Below are 19,652 nucleotides of genomic sequence, written 5' to 3'. Positions count from 1 at the left end.
AGGGGTTGAATCAGAGCTGTTGACACCAGCCTACGCCAGAGCCACAGCAACGTGGGATCCGAGCCGCGTCTGCGACCTACACCACAGCTCACGGCAACGCCGGATCGTTAACCCACTGAGCAAGGGCAGGGACCGAACCCGCAACCTCATGGTTCCTAGTCGGATTCATTAACCACTGCGCCACGACGGGAACTCCATGATTTTATCTTTTAAAATTACTGACAAATCACCAGTTTTGAAGAATGTGCTCTGAGAGACAAGAGTGAATTCCCTTGATCCTGCCTCTCCCTTTCCCATTAGCCTCCTGCTTTGGGCCTCTGTGTTTCTCCCCAGCACTGGTGCAACAATCACTGGGACGCCTCACCATTGCAGGTCTCCCCTGTGTCCACTTCCCCAAGATGTGTTCTATAGCATAGTCTCCAAAAAAAGGGTTCTGTGATGAATAAATCAGGGAAATAACTCAAATTACATCACACACAAACATCCCTTTTGGAGGATTAAAAATGCACATTAGCAAAGTAAAGACTCTGAGACGTCCAGAAGAAAAGAAATCTATCCAACTTGGTTCAACCCAGGATTTCCTAAATTTATTTCGTACCCGGGCTGTTCATATAACATTAATAACACCTAATATTCTGGGAAATGCTCAGGCTAGTCACTCTCTTACTTTAAGGTCTTTACTGGCTCCCCATCACTTACATGATAAAATCTCAACTCCTCAGCATGGCACGGGAAGCCCTTAGTGACTGGCTTCCTACCTACCTCTCTATTCGACCATAATCTTCATGAAGACCCCATGCTCCGGCCATGCAAACACAGTCACACTTCTTCCAGTATTCTGGCCTGTTTGAACCCATCAAATCTTTCTTTCCTTTTTTTTTTTTTTTTTCCTTTTTAGGGCCATAGCTGAAAAATATGGAAGTTCCCAGGCTGGGGGTCAAATTGGAACTGTAGTTGCCGTCCTACACCACAGCCACAGCAACACAGGATCTGAGCCGCATCTACAACCTACACCACAGCTCATGGCAACGTGGGATCCTTAACTCACTGAGCGAGGCCAGGGATCAAACCTGCGTCCTCATGGTTATTAGTCAGATTTGTTTCCACTGTGCCACAATGGGAACTCCAACCCCATCGGATCTTTATTTCTGTTCTTTAGTCTCTTACACACACACATATGCACACACACACACATTCATTCACTCACCCCTCACACACACTAGTTATACTCCTACTGCTAGTAGGTTCTAGGCACTGTGTTAACCAAGACCTCCAGGCACCCTCAGCCTCTTGGAAGAGGAAGGTGAAAGGGATGAATAACAGAATGTGGTAGGTGCCTCTGCAGAGATGGGTTAGGGAGCAGTGCACATGGGGAAGAAAAAGTGCTAGCTGCTCAGGATAGGCTTCCTGGAGATAGTATTGATGGCAGATTTCAAGGGATGAGGCGAACAGGGCCAAGGAGTAAGAAAACCAAAGGCAGATGGGGACAGGGGCAAATGCAGAGACCCCCCCCAACACTACTCTGAGCCTAGAGAGGGCGGTGGGAAGTGCTGCAGGGGAAGGAGGAGGCAGGAGGGGTCAAGCTCCTGGGGCTTATCCTGATGGCATTAAAACACAAAGGAGTTGGTTTTTAAAAATAACTTAAAAGGGATCCCTCTTACACTGTCAGTGGGAATCTCAACTAGCACAACCACTATGGCAAACAGTATGGAAGTTCCTCAAAAAATTAAGATAGAGTTGCCATATGACCCAACAATCCCACTCCTGGGCATATACCCAGACAAAAACTGTAATTCAAAAAGATACATGCACCCCTATGTTCATCGCAGCACTAGTCACAACAGCCAAGATATGGAAAAAACCTAAATGTCCATCTGCAGACAAATGGATAAAGAAGATGTGGTATATAGATACAATGGAATACCACTCAGTCATAAAAAGAACAAAATAATGTCATTTGCAGCAACATGGATAGAGCCAGAGATTATAAGTGAAGTCAGTCAGAAAGAGAAAGACAAATACCATATGATATCAATTATCTGTAGAATCTAAAATATATACAAATCAACATATCTATCAAACAAAAACAGACTCAGATATATACAGAAGAGACGTGTAACTGCCATGGGAGTGGGAAGGAAGGACTGAGAGTTGGGATTAGCAGAGGTAAACTATTATGTATAGAATGGATAAACAGCAAGGGAACTATATTCAATATCCTTTGACAAAACATAATGGAAAAGAACATGAATACAAATATATGTGTATGTATACGAAAATATATATGTATCACTTTGCTGTACAGCAGAAATTAACATATAAATCAACTATAAAATTTTTTAAAAATAATTCATATAGCTTAAAATAATATAGCAACCCTATTTTATAGATTTACTTTACGCCTTTGTGTTAGCTTTATAATCAGGAAAAATTTCAACAAAATTTTTTTAAAAAACATATGCACTGGAAAAAATGCAAATAAATCTCACTAGCCATAGGAAACTACTTTTAACATTTTACTTTAAAAATATGTGTTTAGTCTTTTTTCCTATACACTTGTTAACTTAAAAAAATAACTTAAAACAGAAATATGATCCTTTTGTCATTTATAAAACAATATACTTCCATTAATAATTTTAAAGCTTAAAATTTCATTATGTGAATTGTTCCTTAAACAGTTCTGGACACTAATTTATTTCTCTCTTATTTGCAATTAAAACAATACAGTGATATACGCTTTTTGTAATTATTCACACAAAAATTGATTTCCTTAACTTAGAAGTAGTTCAAAGAATATGTATTTCAGTCTTTTTGACACTAACATACTGCTCCAAGTTGGCACAACTCCAATGGGTGTGCCAATTTCACACTTCTATATTCATAGGAAAGTTTCTTTTTCCTATTTTGGTATTAGACATTATTAAAAAAGTCTTTGCCACTGCTCTCTGCTAGTGTAGATAAGTGGCAAAGATTTTTTTTTTAAATAACAATATCTAATACCAAAACAGGAAAAAAAAAATGTGCTTTTAAGCCCCATCCACTGATATGTGGGGAGGTGAGGGGGGCTGAAGATTTGAGTTCTATCATCAGTGACCAACGGTTTAATCAATCTTGTCAATGTAATGGAACCTCCACAAACTCCCTGAATGAGGAGGGGTGGAAAGCTGCTGAGTTTTGAACACACCCACGTGCCGCAAGGGTGGTGCTCCCCAGCCCCACAGAGACAGAAGCTTCTGTGCTCCAGACCTTTTCTGAACGTCATCTGGTTTTTCATTTTTATATCCTTTATAATAACCAGCGATAGTATCTTCCTGAATTCTGTGAGCTGTTCTACTACATTATCAAACTTGAGAAAGGGGTTGTGGGATCCCCCCTGAATTTACAGCCTGCTGGTCAGGAGTATAGCTGGTGACATGAGACTTGTGACTGGCATCTGAAGTGGGGCATTTTGTGGGACTGAGCCCTTAATCTGTGGGGTCTGCACTAACTCCGGGTAGGTAGTGTCAGAATTGAATTGCCCAACACCCTGTCAGTGCCTGGAAAGTCGGAGAATTGGTTGGTACGGGAGGAAAATCCCTACACATTTGGTGTCAGAAGTGAAATAAAACAGTCCTATGTCAATGCTAATCAAACTGTACACATTACGTGCCATTTATTATACTTCAATTATATCTCAACAAAGGTGTAAAAATATTTGCCAATTTGATAAGTGAAACGTCGTATTTTTTTGTTTGTTTTTTCACTACCTGCACAAACACTGTATGTAATTCTTATTTAAAGTATAACTTAATGTATGGCTCTAAACTCTACCCTCAGTTTAAGAAATCCAGAAACTAACAGCATTATTTCAGCGCTGTTACTGTACAGCAGTAACAGGCTTGCCAATAGCAATATTATAAAGCTACAAAAATGCTCTCCCAACACTCAAAAGAGGCATTACATCACAGTATAAGAACTCATGCAGTGTTCAGGCTCCCTTATTCTGCAGCAAAGCCTGAAGTGACTTTTTCCATGCATAAAGAAGATACCTTTCTATAGAGCTCAACCAATGTAAGAGTCACTGAAAGAGTGGAAGATATATGGGGATTTATGTGATCAAGTGCCGAATGATTTTCAACATGAATACTAGTAACGGTGTTTGGATTGGTCACAATTCGTTTAGGTTCTTCCTGTTGTAAATTTAAGGGTAAAGACCTAAAAGGAAAGTCAAAGAGTAATATAAGGTATACATATTTAAGGACTTTCAACTGACTCCTGACAAACAATACCAATTTTTTACTCTATGGGCATTCTCTTGTGGTGTAGCAGGTTAAGAATCTGATGTTCTCACCGCCATGGCTTGGGCCACTACTGTGGCATGGGGTGACCCCAGGCCGTGGCCCCCCAAAAATGTATACTTCTATTAGCAGTGTGTGACTAAATCTGTTTTCTGACACTTCTGTTGAAACAGGTTTTAGTTACTCTAAATTAATTACTGCCACTCTACATTTCATTGTTATAGCAATTTACATTTATTTGATTCCTACATAGACAAACTTTTTCTCATTTGACCACCATGGGCTCATGTCTTCTTTCCTGTGGCTGTGACCTCAGTCTTGTTCATGGACTTGGAAGGTATTCTCTTGCTCAGGCTTGTTGCATCTGTTATATTTCAACCTCTCTCTGAAGATGTCCTGAATCCATTCTCTCATCATCTATCTTTTGTTTCTGATTTTGCCTTTAATACACCTATCTGTAATCACTGTACACAGCTACCCTGCAGATACAACACTGGCACTCTTCTAGTGCTTTATATGCATGATCTCATTTAATTCCAACAACCGTGTGAAATGGATTTTTATGTCTCTATATTAGCACAGAGAAGCACAGAGAAGTCAAGAAACCTAGCCAAGGTTGTATGGATAATGATTTAGCAAATGCTAGATTTTAACACCAGGCAGTCTGTCACCAGAGCCTGGATATTTAAACATTATATTAAATGGCCTTCTAGAAGAACAAGTAGGAAGTGAAATCCAATGTCTAGCCGGTTCCACACACCTAGGTTTAACCCAGGAAGTGCACACCACGCCTGAGGTTTACCAGATGGCTCTACGGTTGAGCCACGTCATCCTGACCGTTCTTAGATGTTCCAGAGATGGCCTCACCGACATCTCCCTAAATTATATGATGTTCACATGGAATTTCAAATGCCCAAACTTGCCAGGGACTGTGACATCTTATAAATGAGGAATGCCAGGCCACAGTGCCCTTTTTACTTGTCTTCCCCATTAGGAACCCTCTGGCACAAAAAGCCTCCTGCAGCATTTTCATGGAGTTCCAGTTCTTATCAGAAGAGCTGTAGACAACACTTTGAATTGAGACCTCTTAAAAGGTTTTTATCATATGTACAGAGATAAGAAAACTCAGCAGATCCTTGCCTTTCCATGTTCACTAATGTCATGACTCTTCCAGAGGCTGATGAACATCAATGAGTAGTTAAATGGTATCAGGGCTTGCAGGACAACAGGGCAAGCCAACGTAGCAAGAAAGACAATGTCCCTTCACTGGGTCCAAGTGGTTAATGCTAGTCTTTAAAGAGGGATTTCATGCAAGTCCATGGAATGAGTACATAGCTACTGCTTAATAAAATGAACCTGCTGCTTTTTATACCAAAGCTTTGAGAGAAAAATCATACCTGTGTTTCCATACGTCAGCTTGAATTCTTGCCACAATACTGTTAGACTGAGACCTACTTCTGTCACAGTGAGTTTTTCATAACAAAATTATAATTCACAGAGAGGTAAAATATTTTGGTAAATGAGAGAAGGAGCAAAAAAGGGGGACAGGTTCTTCAGATTGAGATCTATTAGCATCTGTGGGTAGACTCTGCTTCTACGTAGCTACCACCATGGATGACCCACCTGGTCTTAAGAAGAAAGTCAGTTATTTGCATATCTTTTGAAAGCTGATGCCTCAAAATTTTATTCCTTACTTGATGAGACAGAACATTTTATTTAGTACTATCTCTGAAGACAGAGTCCTGCTTCCTGACTGACATCTTTATATTAAAACACACACCATTTTGGGGAAATGTGTGCCTGCTGATTCAGAACTGGATTATCGGAAAAGCTACTTGGTTGTTACTGGCAAAACAGATTCTTTTTTGTTGTTGTTCTCAAAAAATCTTCTCTTGTCCAAAGTTTCAAGTGGCAGCCAGATAGAATACATTATGTCCACCTCCCCTAGCATCTCATCATTATCCTAAATCTATTCAGTAAATTTTGTAAGTTTCCAAAAAACTACCATTCCTGCGGCATATGGAGGTTCCCAGCCTAGGGGTCCAAATGGAGCTACAACTGCCGGCCTATGCCAGAGCCACAGCAATGCCAGATCCGAGCCACGTCTGCAACCTACACCACAGTTCACGGCAACACCGGATCCTTAACCCACTGAGTGAGGCCAGGGATCAAACTGCAACCTCATGGTTCCTAGCCAGATTCACTTCTGCTGTGCCACAATGGGAACTCCTAAAAAAATTCTTAAAACCTGGAAAATAAACTGCTGGTTCAAAATAGGAAATTTGAGAAAAGGAAGAGTAAGAACAATAAGATTTACCAGTCTGATAGTGACTTTTTAAAAATCATCTATATGAAAACTCACAAAAACCCAAGTAAGGTCTGCAGTTTAGTTCACTGTGTTGTACCCGTGTCAACTTCCCAGTTTTGATAATATATTATGATCATGGAAGATGTCACCATTGGGAGAAGCTGAGTGATGGGTACACACAACCCCTCTGTACTATTTTTACAATTTTAAAAAGCTTTAAAAACCCAACTACCTGAAAGTACCACTATGCTGCTCTGGGTGTCTCCCAGCACAGAGGCCCTAGAACAAGGCAGCTCCGAGACACGGAGGTAGAGAGGAGGTGGCATGGTGCCTGGATGGCCCTGAGGATCAGCAGGGCCAGGCTGGCCATGCGTACTCCTAGAGGTCTGCGCTCTGACCACTGCCTTGCCCTCCCTGGCTCCCCAGGCTCTGGCCACTTGACCATTGGTTCTGTGAGAGTAAGGGAGGACCTCGTGGGTCTTTGGTCCCCATGGCTGGGACTCTGCTCTCTGCCAGGGAAGTATGTGAGGTCATTCAGTAGGTGAGAGCACATGGAACCCAAGAAAGAACCTACCGGATTGCCACATATGGTGAATAAACTCGTCATTTATCTTAATAGTAAAGAAGGTCTCACTTAGCTGGCTTCTGGAGAAGACATGTGTTCAAGGCTCAATATTATCAATAAAGATAGAACTCTAAAGATGGACTATTTCTACTGAGGAAGACAACACATTTGCAATGATAAAGAGGTTTGAGAGCAGCTTGTAAACATAATGAGTCATGTTCAATAACCAGTTTATTCAAACGGGATAAAAACACTACTGGTAAAATAAAGAACATTCTTGGAGTTCTCGTCATGGCTTGGTGGTTAATGAATCCGACTACGAACCATGAGGTTGCGGGTTCGATCCCTGGCCTTGCTCAGTGGGTTAAGGATCCGGCGTTACTGTGAGCTGTGGCGTTAGTTGCAGACATGGCTCAGATCTGGAATTGTGGCTCTGGTGCAGGTCTGATTAGACCCCTGGTGTGGCTCTGGCTACAGCTCCGATTAGACCCCTTACCCTGGGAACCTCCATATGCCGTGGGTACAGCCCTAGAAAAGACAAAAAAAAACCAAAAAAAACAAAAAAACCATTCTCATCAGTTATCTTTCTTCACACACACACAAAGAAGCCATTAGTGATTACCTCCCTAAGACTGTAAAAAAGACCAAAAAATAGATTATATAAGTCTGCCGTATGACACAAATGACCAATCCCTTAGCAGGAAGACACACCCTGAAATGCCTAACACAGCAGCCCCAATACCACCCTACACTACTCCTCTGGTAGCATACTGAGCATCTGTTACAGGGTGCTCACAAGGCAGTAGTAATTACAGCTAAAGCTCATAGAGTCCTTAGCAGACATCAGGCTTTGCATGCATTAGCTCAGTGACCCTCGCAGCAACCCTGTGAAGCAGGGGTTATGATCAGTCCCGTTAAGGCCCTGAGGCACAGAGGGGTTATGTGAGGGGTTATGTGACTCGCTCCAAGTTACAGCCAGCAAGTGGCAAGCAGTGGGACTGGAACCAGGCAGCGGGGGCTCTGGAGTCAACTCATGTAACTATTGTTCAATTACTAAACAAAAAAATCACCTGTACATTTAAGTTCTATGCATATAGATTCATGAAAAAAAAAATATTTTTTTTTGGTCTTTTGTCTTTTTAGGGCCACACCTGTGGCATATGGAGGTTCCCAGGCTAGGTGTCTCACTGGAGGTGCTGGCCTACGCCACAGCCACAGCAATGCCAGATCCTTAACCCACTAAGCGAGGCCAGGGATCGAACCTGCAACCTCATGGTTCCGAGTCAGATTCATTTCTGCTGCACCACAATGGGAATTCTGGATTCATGAAATATTTCAACACCATGACAAAGAAAAGAAATTGTCAAAATACTGAACTTGATATGAGGAGTTTCCTTCATTTCAGATCTCTCTTCCAGCCTCAATAAACCAGAGTCTTTCATGAGTAGTATAGTACATAAAAGGAAAGACAGAGGTAGGGAGCTGGGGAGAAGTTACTTTAAAAAAAAAGATTCTCATTGTGAAACTACCTTTTGGGAGAGATGTGAAAAAAAAAAATGTGCTTGGCCAGTATCATAATTCTATTTATTGTGAGACAATTTCAAGTTTTAGGTTAGCACACACAACAGAGAAAACACAGCTTTAGGATGAAAGACATTAAACCGCATAACACTTTCTTTTAGTTTTCCTTATATAATTTAATTCTGATTTAACAATTTGTTGCAAATTAGACCATATATTACTCAGAAAGCTATGACAGATTCCACATTATGAATAAAAATGAGCTGATTTGAATCATACAGATATTAAGTACTTATCCAATTTTTAAACTTCCTTGTGAAAATAATAAATTTATTTTTTAGGAACAGGAAAGGAACAGTTTAATAAGACAGAGAACTTTGATAAAACCCACTTCAGTTCAGCTAAACACAGAAAAAAAAAACTGTTATCCTACCCTTACCCGTGCACCAAAGGCCAAATGGGCACACAGGCTTTCACGCTCACCATGCAGTAATGAGGCCCCCCTAGACACCGTGGCAGGATGGGAGGCGGCATAGTAGTAGGGAGCTGAGATTTTGATCCCATCCCATGGTTTCAGCAGAAACCACACAGGGAGCCTGGACTTCTACCCCCTCCTGGCAGTAATGAGTGGCATCAGAAGAGGAACAGTGCAGAGTCAGGACTTTAATCATCACCTAGTGGCAACAAGGTTATCCCTGCTGGAGTGTCAGTGAAGATCATGAAGGGACAAGAATTCCTACTCCATCCAGCAGTAACAAGGAGTCCTCCACCTTGGGCATCAATGGAGGCAGAGTGAGAAACTAGAGTCATCTCCAACTAACAGTAACAGGTGGCACCTCTCCCTCCACAAGCCAGAGTAATGTCCCTCTCTCTCTCTCTCTCTCTCTCTCTCACACACACACACACACAGTAGAAATGGAAGGTTTAAACAACAGAGTCTCATAATATAATGTGAAAATGTCCGGATTTCAATCAAAAATTGTTAGTCATATGAAAACCAAAAGATCTCAAATTGAATGGAAAAAATCAAAAGATGCCAACACTGAGATGACAGAGATTTTATTTATTTTATTTTTGTATTTTTTAGGGCTGCACTTGAGGCATATGAAAGCTTCCAGGCTAGGGGCTGAATCAGAGCTGCAGCTGCCGGCCTACACCACAGCTCATGGCAACGCCGAATCCTGAATCCACTTAGTGAAGCCAGGGATTGAACCTGCGTCCTCATGGATCCTAGTTGGATTTGTTACCATTGAGCCACAAGGAGGTAAAGGGACTTAAGGGGAGGTAAGAATTCTACACTTCAAATCTGTAAAATATTATCAGTAAACTGATAAATTTAGTATGCTTAAAATAATATCTAAGCCAACCATTGAAAAAGGCTATACAATAAGATACACTCAAAAGCACTCCAGATAATAAAAATGGAATTCTAAAAAGTGATCAAATAACCCACAGCAGAAAAAGAAAACAAAATGAAAGAACAGAAAAAGTAAATAAAATGGCAGACTTAAGCCCTAACATATACATAATTACATTAAAAATAAATGATCTATATTAATTAAAAGGACATTGACAGAGTAGATTAAAACTATGACCCAACTACATGCTGCTAAAAGCAATTCATTTCGAATATAATGACATAGGCACATGGAGAGTAAAAGGATGAGGAAAAAAAGACATACCTTACAAACATTAATCAAAAAAAAGCAGGACATTCTACTTCCAAATGATGACATGGGTAGATCTATGGACTCACCTCAACAACAACCATAACTAGAGAATATTAATTTTAAAATATTTTTAAGTCTCTGGAAATTGTTCTAAGGGCATACAGCAAATAAAATATTTTCCTATGTAATAAAAAATTTGGCTGCACTTTGTCCTCAGTTCCTGGGACATAGTCTCTAAATCCTTAGACTTTATTTATTTATTTATTTATTTTTGGTTTTTTTTTGCCTTTTCTAGGGCCGCTCCTGTGGCATATGGAGGTTCCCAGGCTAGGGGTCGAATTGGAACTGTAGCCAACGGCCTACGCCAGAGCCATAGCAACGCGGGATCTGAGACGCGTCTGCGACCTACACCACAGTTCACGGCAGCGCGGGATCCTTAACACACTGAGCAAGGCCAGGGATTGAACCTGCAACCTTAGAGTTCCTAGTCAGATTCGTTAACCACTGAGCCACAATGAGAACTCCCCCTTAGACTTTCCTGAGTAATAGAAGTATCCTTGTTATTCATGATGCACCCTTTGGATCACATCAGAGCTTATGCTAATGAGGGGACTCAGAATGGGCAAGGGCCAAGTCAGAAAGACCAACCATGTGATCAGAGGTTTGGCACTTTGAGTCATGTGATACCAGGCCAACCTCTGAGGAAGGGAGGAAGGTTGAAGACTGTTATCACCCTCACAGCCAATGATTCAATCAATTATACCTAAGAAATGAAAGCCCATAAAAATCGCACAATTCTGAAAACTTGAGTAAGCTCCCTTAGCTGGCAATGTTCAGAGCATCTCCACATCAGTGGGTAGGGAGGGCGACACATTTCTGACACCACGGAAAAGGACCTCAGAAAGAGTACAATGGAAGCTTTGTATTTGGGACTCTCCAGATCTCACTCTATGTGTCTCTTTTTCTGGCTGGTTCTGATTTGAATCATTCTTGCTATAACAATACTATAATCATAAGACTTTACTGAGTTCTGTGAGTTATTCTGGTGAATTATTAAATCTAAAGGATAATGGGAAGCCTTGAATTTATAGCCAGTTGGTCAGAAGAAAGGATAGTCCTGGAAACCCACCCCCCTTGGCCCATAGCAGCTGGTGTCTGAATTGAAGTAGTCTTGCAGAGGACTCTCTCCTTAAATTGTGACACCCAGCCTAACTGCAGGCTTTCCATCAAAAGTCACTGCATATTTAGTCAAGAAAATGTAACAAACCTCAGTAAGAATAAGACTCTTTGGCACCTGAGCCATGGCCCATTCCCTCTACCACATACAGTGAAGAAGATGAGATTCTTTTTCTCCCCAATCTCCTTTCAAGGAATATGGTTTCTCACCAGAAGGGCAGGTCACCAGAATTTCCCATTTCCCCCAGCTCCATGTTGCAAAAGTTAAATTCCTCATGTATACAGCCAAAAAGTCAGGAAATCCCTTTCTTCCACCCAGCCACCCTTCATACAGTGAAAAACTCTATATAGGCACAGCAGGTTGAGAACACTTGAGAACTGGTTGCTCTCTCCTCAGGGCTCAAGGGATGAAAGTTCATGTCAAGAAGGGCAAACCAAGAACACCAGAGACTACCTCCCCTGGCCACTATCCTGCTCACAAAGCAGAGGTGTCATTCTCAGAGAAGTGGGCCACAGTCTCCATTCCCACTTCGGAACAGTGACCCAGAAGTTCTGCCTGGGGTGAAGGAGTCAGTAAGAAGCTTCCCCAAAGAAACTGATTTTATTTGAAGTGGGATTAGGCAGGGAAGTTCAAGCCTAAGGTCACTCCTGAAAACACTGAAGATCTGGGTGGTAAGCAATTCACACAAGTCTAGTAGTTTCACAAAAGCAGTAACAAGCTACAATGTAAAACCAGCTAATTTCCCAGAAATACCTAGGGCAAGATAGCTAAGAAAACTGTCCTTAAGGTCAAAACAAATCTGAAATATTGGTCTCAAAAACTATCCTGAAAAGGGACCTAATTTTCTTTTATATTTTTTTAAAATTAAAAAAAATTATTTTTTATTTTTATTTTTTGTCTAGGGCCACACTAGCGGCATATGGAGGTTCCCAGGATAGGGCCAGAGCTGTGGCCTATGTCAGAGCCACAGCAACGCCAGATCCGAGCCATGTCTGCAACCTATATCACAGCTCACCACAAAACCAGATCCTTAACTCACTGAGCGAGGCCGAGGATCAAACCTGCAACCTCATGGTTCCTAGTTGGATTTGTTTCCGCTGTGCTACGACAGGAACTGTGGGACCTAATTTTTTTTTTAATGATTTTTATTTTTTCCATCATAGCTGGCTTACAGTGTTCTATTTTCTACCAAGGTGACAGAGTCACACATACATATATACATTCTTTTTCTCACATTACCATGTTCCATCATAAGCAACTAGATATAGTTCCCAGTGCTATATAGCAGGATCTCATTGCTTATCCAATCCAAAGGCAATAGTTTTCATCTATTAACCCCAAATTCCCAGTCTATCCCACTCCCTTCCCCTCCCCCTTGGCAGCCACAAGTCTGTTCTCCAAGTCGATGGGTTTCTTTTCTGTGGAAAGGTTCATTTGTGCCGTATATCAGAGTCCAGATATCAGTGATATCATATGGTATTTGTCTTTCTCTTTCTGACTTACTTCACTTAGTATGAGTCTCTAGTTCCATCCATGTTGCTACAAATGGCATCATTTTGTTCTTTTTTATGGTTGGGTAGTATTCCATTGTGTGTGTGTGTGTGTGTGTGTATATATATATCACATCTTCTTAATCCATTCATTAGGTTGTTTCCATGTCTTGGCTATTGTGAATGGTGCTGAAATGAACATATGTGTGCATATGTTTTTTTCAAGGAAAGTTTTGTCCAGATATATGCCCAAGAGTAGGGTTACTCGGTCATATGGTAGATCTATATTTAGTTTTCTAAGGTACCTCTATACTGTTTTCCATAGTGGTTGTACCAATTTACATTCCGACCAATGGTGTAGGAGGGTAAAGGGACCTAAATTTAACTGATGAGAATGAGAACAATTTATGCCCCAAGTAAATAAGAGGGCTATATGCCAGTAATTAGTGAAGCCTAGCACATGAATATTGATATAAGCTTAACAGAGATCAGAGAGAGAGCAAAGAGAACCCTACTAAATGTGTCATTCTCATGTCATGAGAAGTGACATCAGAGGCTTCATTTTGCAAGAGAAATAAACCTCATAAAAATAGTCCAGCTTTTCCTCTAAAAACAGAAACAAAGCAAGAATCCCCACTTTTGATACTTCTATTCAACAAATACTAGTTTCTAACCAGAACAATTAGGCATGAAAAAGAAATAAAAGGCATGAACATAGGAAAAGAAGTAAAATGATCTCTATTTGCAGATTATATTATCTTTTATGTAGAAACACGAAAAATTCCACACCAAAAAACCTGTTAGGACTAATAAATGAATTCAGCAGAGTAGTATGACATAAAGTCAACAGACAAAAATCAGTTGTTTTTTCTACACACTCACAATAAACAATCTGAAAAGAAAATTATAAAAACAATTACATACAATGGCATCAAAAAGAATAAAATATTTAGGCATTCCCTTAACCAAGGAGGTTAAAAACTTGAACCAGTAGGAGTTCCCATCGTGGTGCAGTGGTTAACGAATCCAACTAAGAACCATGAGGTTGTGGGTTTGATCCCTGGCCTTGCTCAGTGGGTTAAAGATCCGGCGTTGCCATGAGCTGTGGTGTGGGTCACAGACGCGGCTCAGATCCCACGTTGCTGTGGCTCTGGCACAGGCCAGTGGCTACAGCTCTGATTAGACCCCTAGCCTGGGAACCTCCATATGATGCGGGAGCAGCCCTAGAAAAGGCAAAAGACAAAAAAAACCCCAAAAAAACAAAAAACAAACTTGAATACTGAAAATTACAAAACATCGCTGAAAGAAATTAAAGAACACACAAATAGGAGTTCCCGTCGTGGCACAGTGGTTAACGAATCCGACTAGGAACCATGAGGTTGCGGGTTCGGTCCCTGCCCTTGCTCAGTGGGTTAACGATCTGGTGTTGTCGTGAGCTGTGGTGTAGGTTGCAGACGTGGCTCGGATCCCGTGTTGCTGTGGCTCTGGCGTAGGCCGGTGGCTACAGCTCCGATTCAACCCCTAGCCTGGGAACCTCCATATGCCGTGGGAGCGGCCCAAGAAATAGCAATAGCAACAACAACAACAGCAACAACAACAACAACAAAAAAGACAAAAGACCAAAAAAAAAAAAAAAAAAAAACAAACAAAAAAAAAACAAAAAAAAACCACACACAAATAAATGGAAAGAGATCCTGTGTTTCTGGATTATGAAATGTAATATTATTAAAATGTTCATACTACCAAAACAACCTATAGATTCAATGCAGTTCTGATCTAAATCCCAGCGGCATTTTTTACAGAAATAAAAAAGTACTCCTATAATTTGTATGTAACTACAAATGACCTTGAATAGCCAAATCGATCTTGAGAAAGAAGAATAAAGCTGGAGGCATCACACTTACTGACTTCAAAATATATTACAAAGCTAAAATCAAAACACTAGGATATTATTAGCATAAATACAGACACACAGACCAATGGACAGATTAAAGAGCCTAGAAATAACACACATATATGGTCAACTGATTTTCAACAACAGTGTCAGGACACTCTTTAACAAGTGAGAAAACTGGATATCCACATGAAAAGGAAAAGAACAGGATCCTTCCTTATCTCACACCACACAAAACTCAATTCAAAATAGATGAAAGCCTTAAACAGAAGACCCAAAGCTATAAAACTCCTAGAAGAAAAAACACAGGGGGAAAGTTTCATTACACTGATCTAGGCAATGATTTCTTAGATGTGATACCAAAAGCACCAGCCAAAAAAACTCCAAGTGGGACTGTATCAAACCAAAATCTTCCGCACAGAAAAGTGAACAATGAACAGTAGAAGAGTAGCTGCTGAGGCCTGGGGCAAGGGAGAAATGGGGAGTTGCTGTTCAATGACCATAGTTTTCAGTTATGCCAGATGAAAAAGTTCTAGAGATTTGCTGTACATTGTGCTTACAGTTAACAATACTGTACTGCACACTTAAAAAAATTGTTAAGAGGGAAGATCTCATGTTATTTTTTTATCACAATAAACAAAGTTAAATTTTAAAACAGTAAAAATCCTATATACCAACAGTGAACAAATGTAATTTGAAATTAAAACCACAATACCATTTATATAGGCACCCCTCAAAAATAAGATACTTAGGTATAAATCTAACAAAATATGCACAAAATATACATGAAGAAAACTACAAAACTCTGATGAAAATAAGAAAAACTAAATAAGAGATATCTCATGTTCATGGATAAAAAGACTCACTACTCTCAAGATGTCAGTACTTTTCAACTTGACCTCTATAGGTCAATGAGATCCCAATCACAATCCCAGCAAGTTATTTTATGGATATCAATGAACTCATTCTAAAGTTTATACAGAGAGTAAAAAATCCCATAATAGCCAACACAATATTGAAGGTGAAGAACAAAGTTGGAGAATTGACGCTACCTGACTTCAAGACTAATTACAAAGCTATAGTAATGAAGGTAATGCGGTTTTGGTAAAAGAATACATAAACAGATCAATGGAACAGAAGAGAGAGCCCAGAAATGGACCCCCATAAATACAGTCAATTCATCTTTGACAAAGGAGGAAAGGTAATACAACGGAGCAAAGACAGTCTCTCCAGCAAACAATGTTGGAACAACTGGACTTCCACATGTTAAAAAAAAAAAAATAATCTAGCCACAGACCTTACAACCTTCCCCAAACTCACAATCCTAAATATAAGATACAAAACTCCCAGAAAGATAACATAAGAAAAAATCTAGATGACCTTGGGTAAGGTGATGCCTTTTCAGATCTAACACCAAGGACAAAATCCATGAAAAAAAATAATTGATAAGCTGGGCTTCGTTAAAATTAAAGACTGCTCTACAGAAGAAAATATCAAGAGAATTAGAAGTCACAGACCGAGAGAAAATATCTGCAGAAGACACATTTAATAAAGGACTGGTATTCAAAATATTTTACAAAGAGCTCTTAAAACTCAAAAATAAGATATTAACCCATTTCAAAAATGAGCCAGAAACCTTAATAGACATCACCAAAGAAGATATACAGATGGCGCATAACCATATGACAAGATGCTTCACATTGTATGTCATCAGGGAAGTGCACATAAAGACAAGATATCACTACACACCTATTAGGATGGCCTAAGTCTGAAACACTGACATCACCACCAAATGCTGGTGAGGATATGGAGTTAAAGGAATTCCCATCCTTTGCTGATAGGAATGCAAAATGGTGCAGGCACTGTGGAAGACAGTTTGATGGTTTCTTACAAAATTAAACATACTCTCACCATTCAAATCCAGCAGTGATGTTTCCTGGTATTTACTCAAAGGAGTTAAAGACTTATTTCCACATAAAAAATCTCCCACAGATGTTTCTAACAGCTTTATTCATAACTTCCAAAACTCAGAAGCAACCAAGATGTCCCTCAGTAAGTGAATACACTGTGATACACCGAGACAATGAAATATTATTCAGAGCTAAAAAGAAATGAGCTATCAATCGTGAAAAGACAGGGAGGAATCTTGAATGCATATCATCATGTGAAAGAAGCCAATCTTAAAAGGTTACAGATCTGTGATTCCAACCACATGATCTTCTGGAAAAGGATCTTCTTATTGGAGACAATAAGAACAGTGGTTGTCAGGGGTGAAGGGAGGTTGGAAGACAGGAACAGACAGAGCGCAGAAGACTTTTAGGGCAGTGAAAATGTTCAGTATGATATTATAATCATGGATATATGTTTTTGTCCAAACCTATAAAATGTACAATACCAAGAGTGAACTCTTAAGGTTCACTATGGACTGTGAGTGATCATGATATGTTAATGTAGGTTCGCCCTTTGTGGGGGAAAAAAAAAAAGGACCATTCTGGTGAGTTATATGGATAATGGGAAAGATTATGCATATATGGGGACTGGGGGTATGTGAGAAATCTCTGTACCTCCCTCTCAATTTTGCTATAAATCTAAAACTGCTCTAAAGAAATAAAATATTTTAAAGTAACAAAAAGTCTAAGATTTCGTATTAGCACAAAATGTAACAGAGAGAAGATGCCGTAGCTCAGTAGGAAATGGACTCAACTAAAGCCTAGCTTTCTGACTTGGAGTTGCAAGTCACCTCTTTACCTTGTTTCCTTCATCTGTGAAATAAATTAGGCTAGAGGAACTTGAAAATTTCTTTCAGCTCTAAAAGTCTATGAATCATCTTAACACAAACCAGAAAGCTTGGAATAAAACAAGACACTTGAATAACATCACCCAAAAAGCCTGTTGAGTGTTTTCAAAAATGAACTATTACTAAAGTTTTTTAAGTCTTAAGAAAAATCATGTAATGCAGATGGCTGTTTCATTGTTAAAACAAACACTGCACATGCTTTCTCAGCCATTTTAGTGTTTTTACATGATCCACCCAAAAATCAAACTGGTATCTGAAACAATAGTTTGGACACTTTCCATGTTATGAAACATCCTAAATGTGTGTGGTTTTTTTTTTTTTTTTAAAGATTCTGGTACATGATACATAAAACATTCTTTCCAGAAAATGCATACTTAATTTTAGTGGAATTTCTTTGATAAAACATTATTGAGCTTCCCCTTAATTATCAGCAAGCGATATATCTAGAAATAAATACATTGTCTAGTGGCAAAGGCAGATCTTAGAAGATTCAAGTTCAAGTCTTTACTATCTCTGCGTGACCTCAGGTAAGTTAGAAAATCACCTGAGCCTCAATTTTCCTGACTGTAAAATTAGAGGCTGGATGTTCTCCAACCTTTTCATACTTAGGACTTTTGTCTTCTTTTTCTTCTATGCATACCATGTTTCAAGGATCTATCTTTCAGACAGATTTCTTTAGTAATAAATCATCTTCATGTTCCCTCCACCAAAGGCTGCCAATCTGAGATTCAAAACAGCTTGAGATATGAATTCAGACATACATCATTCTAACCCAAAGCAAAGCAATCTACTGAGAATGAATGCATTATTCCCATCAGGTTGCTGAAATACCAATAATGACATCTATTAGTATACTGAGTCCAGCAACACCAAGCTGAGAACCACAGGTCTAGATATATCTAAGAATATCAATACAGAAGGGGAAAAAGGTAAAAATACTGTGGTTATTTCATTTGTTCAAATATTAAGCATGCAATGACAGGTGCTATGCTATATGATTTTATTTTTAAATAAAAAACAACAGATTTTTCCAAATCACACTTGTTTCATTTTTTTTTAAGTTTTCTCCTCCTTTCTTAAGGTGGGAAGGAGAGTAGTAACCACATTTATCTTATAGATTGATTAGCTTTTCAAGAAGCAGTTTCAACTTCTAAAAACTTCATTGAAGTCACCAATAATACAAAAAATGGTACAATGCCATCTATAAATACTTTCTGAATAAATTAAATAATGAATGCTCTATCCATTACACTCAGACTAAAGTTTCAGGGCAACTGTCATGACTGCTTTTCTGAACCGTAACAGCCTTCAACCATATAGTTCCCTGTTGCTTCTTTGAAACTGCTTTTAACTGATCCTTTGACCACTCTCATTCCTCTTATTTCTCATGTCAAGAGGATTTTTTGATTACTTATACTCCATATAACATATGCAGAAAGATCACGGACCAAGCACATTCCCAAGCACAAGGAAGATTCACATTTGTTTTAAATGAACAAAGTTTGGAGTTCCTGTCGTGGCGCAGGGGAAACAAATCTGAATAGGAACCATGAGGATACAGGTTCGATCCCTGGCCTTGCTCAGTGGGTTAAGGACCTGGATTTGCCATGAGCTGTGGTGTAGGTCGCAGACGCGGCTCAGAGCTGGCGTTGCTATGGCTCTGGCGTAGTCTGGTGGCAACAGCTCCGATTTGACCCCTAGCCTGGGAACCTCCATAGGTTGTGGGTACGGGTCTCAAAAGACAAAATAAATAAATAAATATAAATAAATGAACAAAGTTTAAGTTTATTCATGTTAAAACAAGATACTCAATGATTAAAACTGGAGCATGAAAAAGTCATATGAAAGGAAGAAAATACAACATCCAGAATAATACCAAATATATGTAGGATCTTAGTATATAACAGTGAAATCTCAATGCAATGAGGGTTAAAGTTGGATCCATTCTTACAG

General features: G+C 39.6%; 1 protein-coding gene across 38 annotated transcripts in view; it reads right to left on the bottom strand.

Moving 5' to 3' along the window:
- The window catches only part of STAU2 (staufen double-stranded RNA binding protein 2), a 316,054-nt gene that overhangs the window by 140,214 nt on the left and 156,188 nt on the right, over nucleotides 1-19,652 (bottom strand). The window lies entirely within an intron of this gene.

This window comes from Sus scrofa, chromosome 4, assembly GCF_000003025.6.
Source record: "Sus scrofa isolate TJ Tabasco breed Duroc chromosome 4, Sscrofa11.1, whole genome shotgun sequence".
Lineage (NCBI taxonomy): Eukaryota > Metazoa > Chordata > Mammalia > Artiodactyla > Suidae > Sus > Sus scrofa.
Note: the sequence above shows the minus strand (reverse complement) of the source record. Positions and strands in the feature narration are given on the sequence as shown.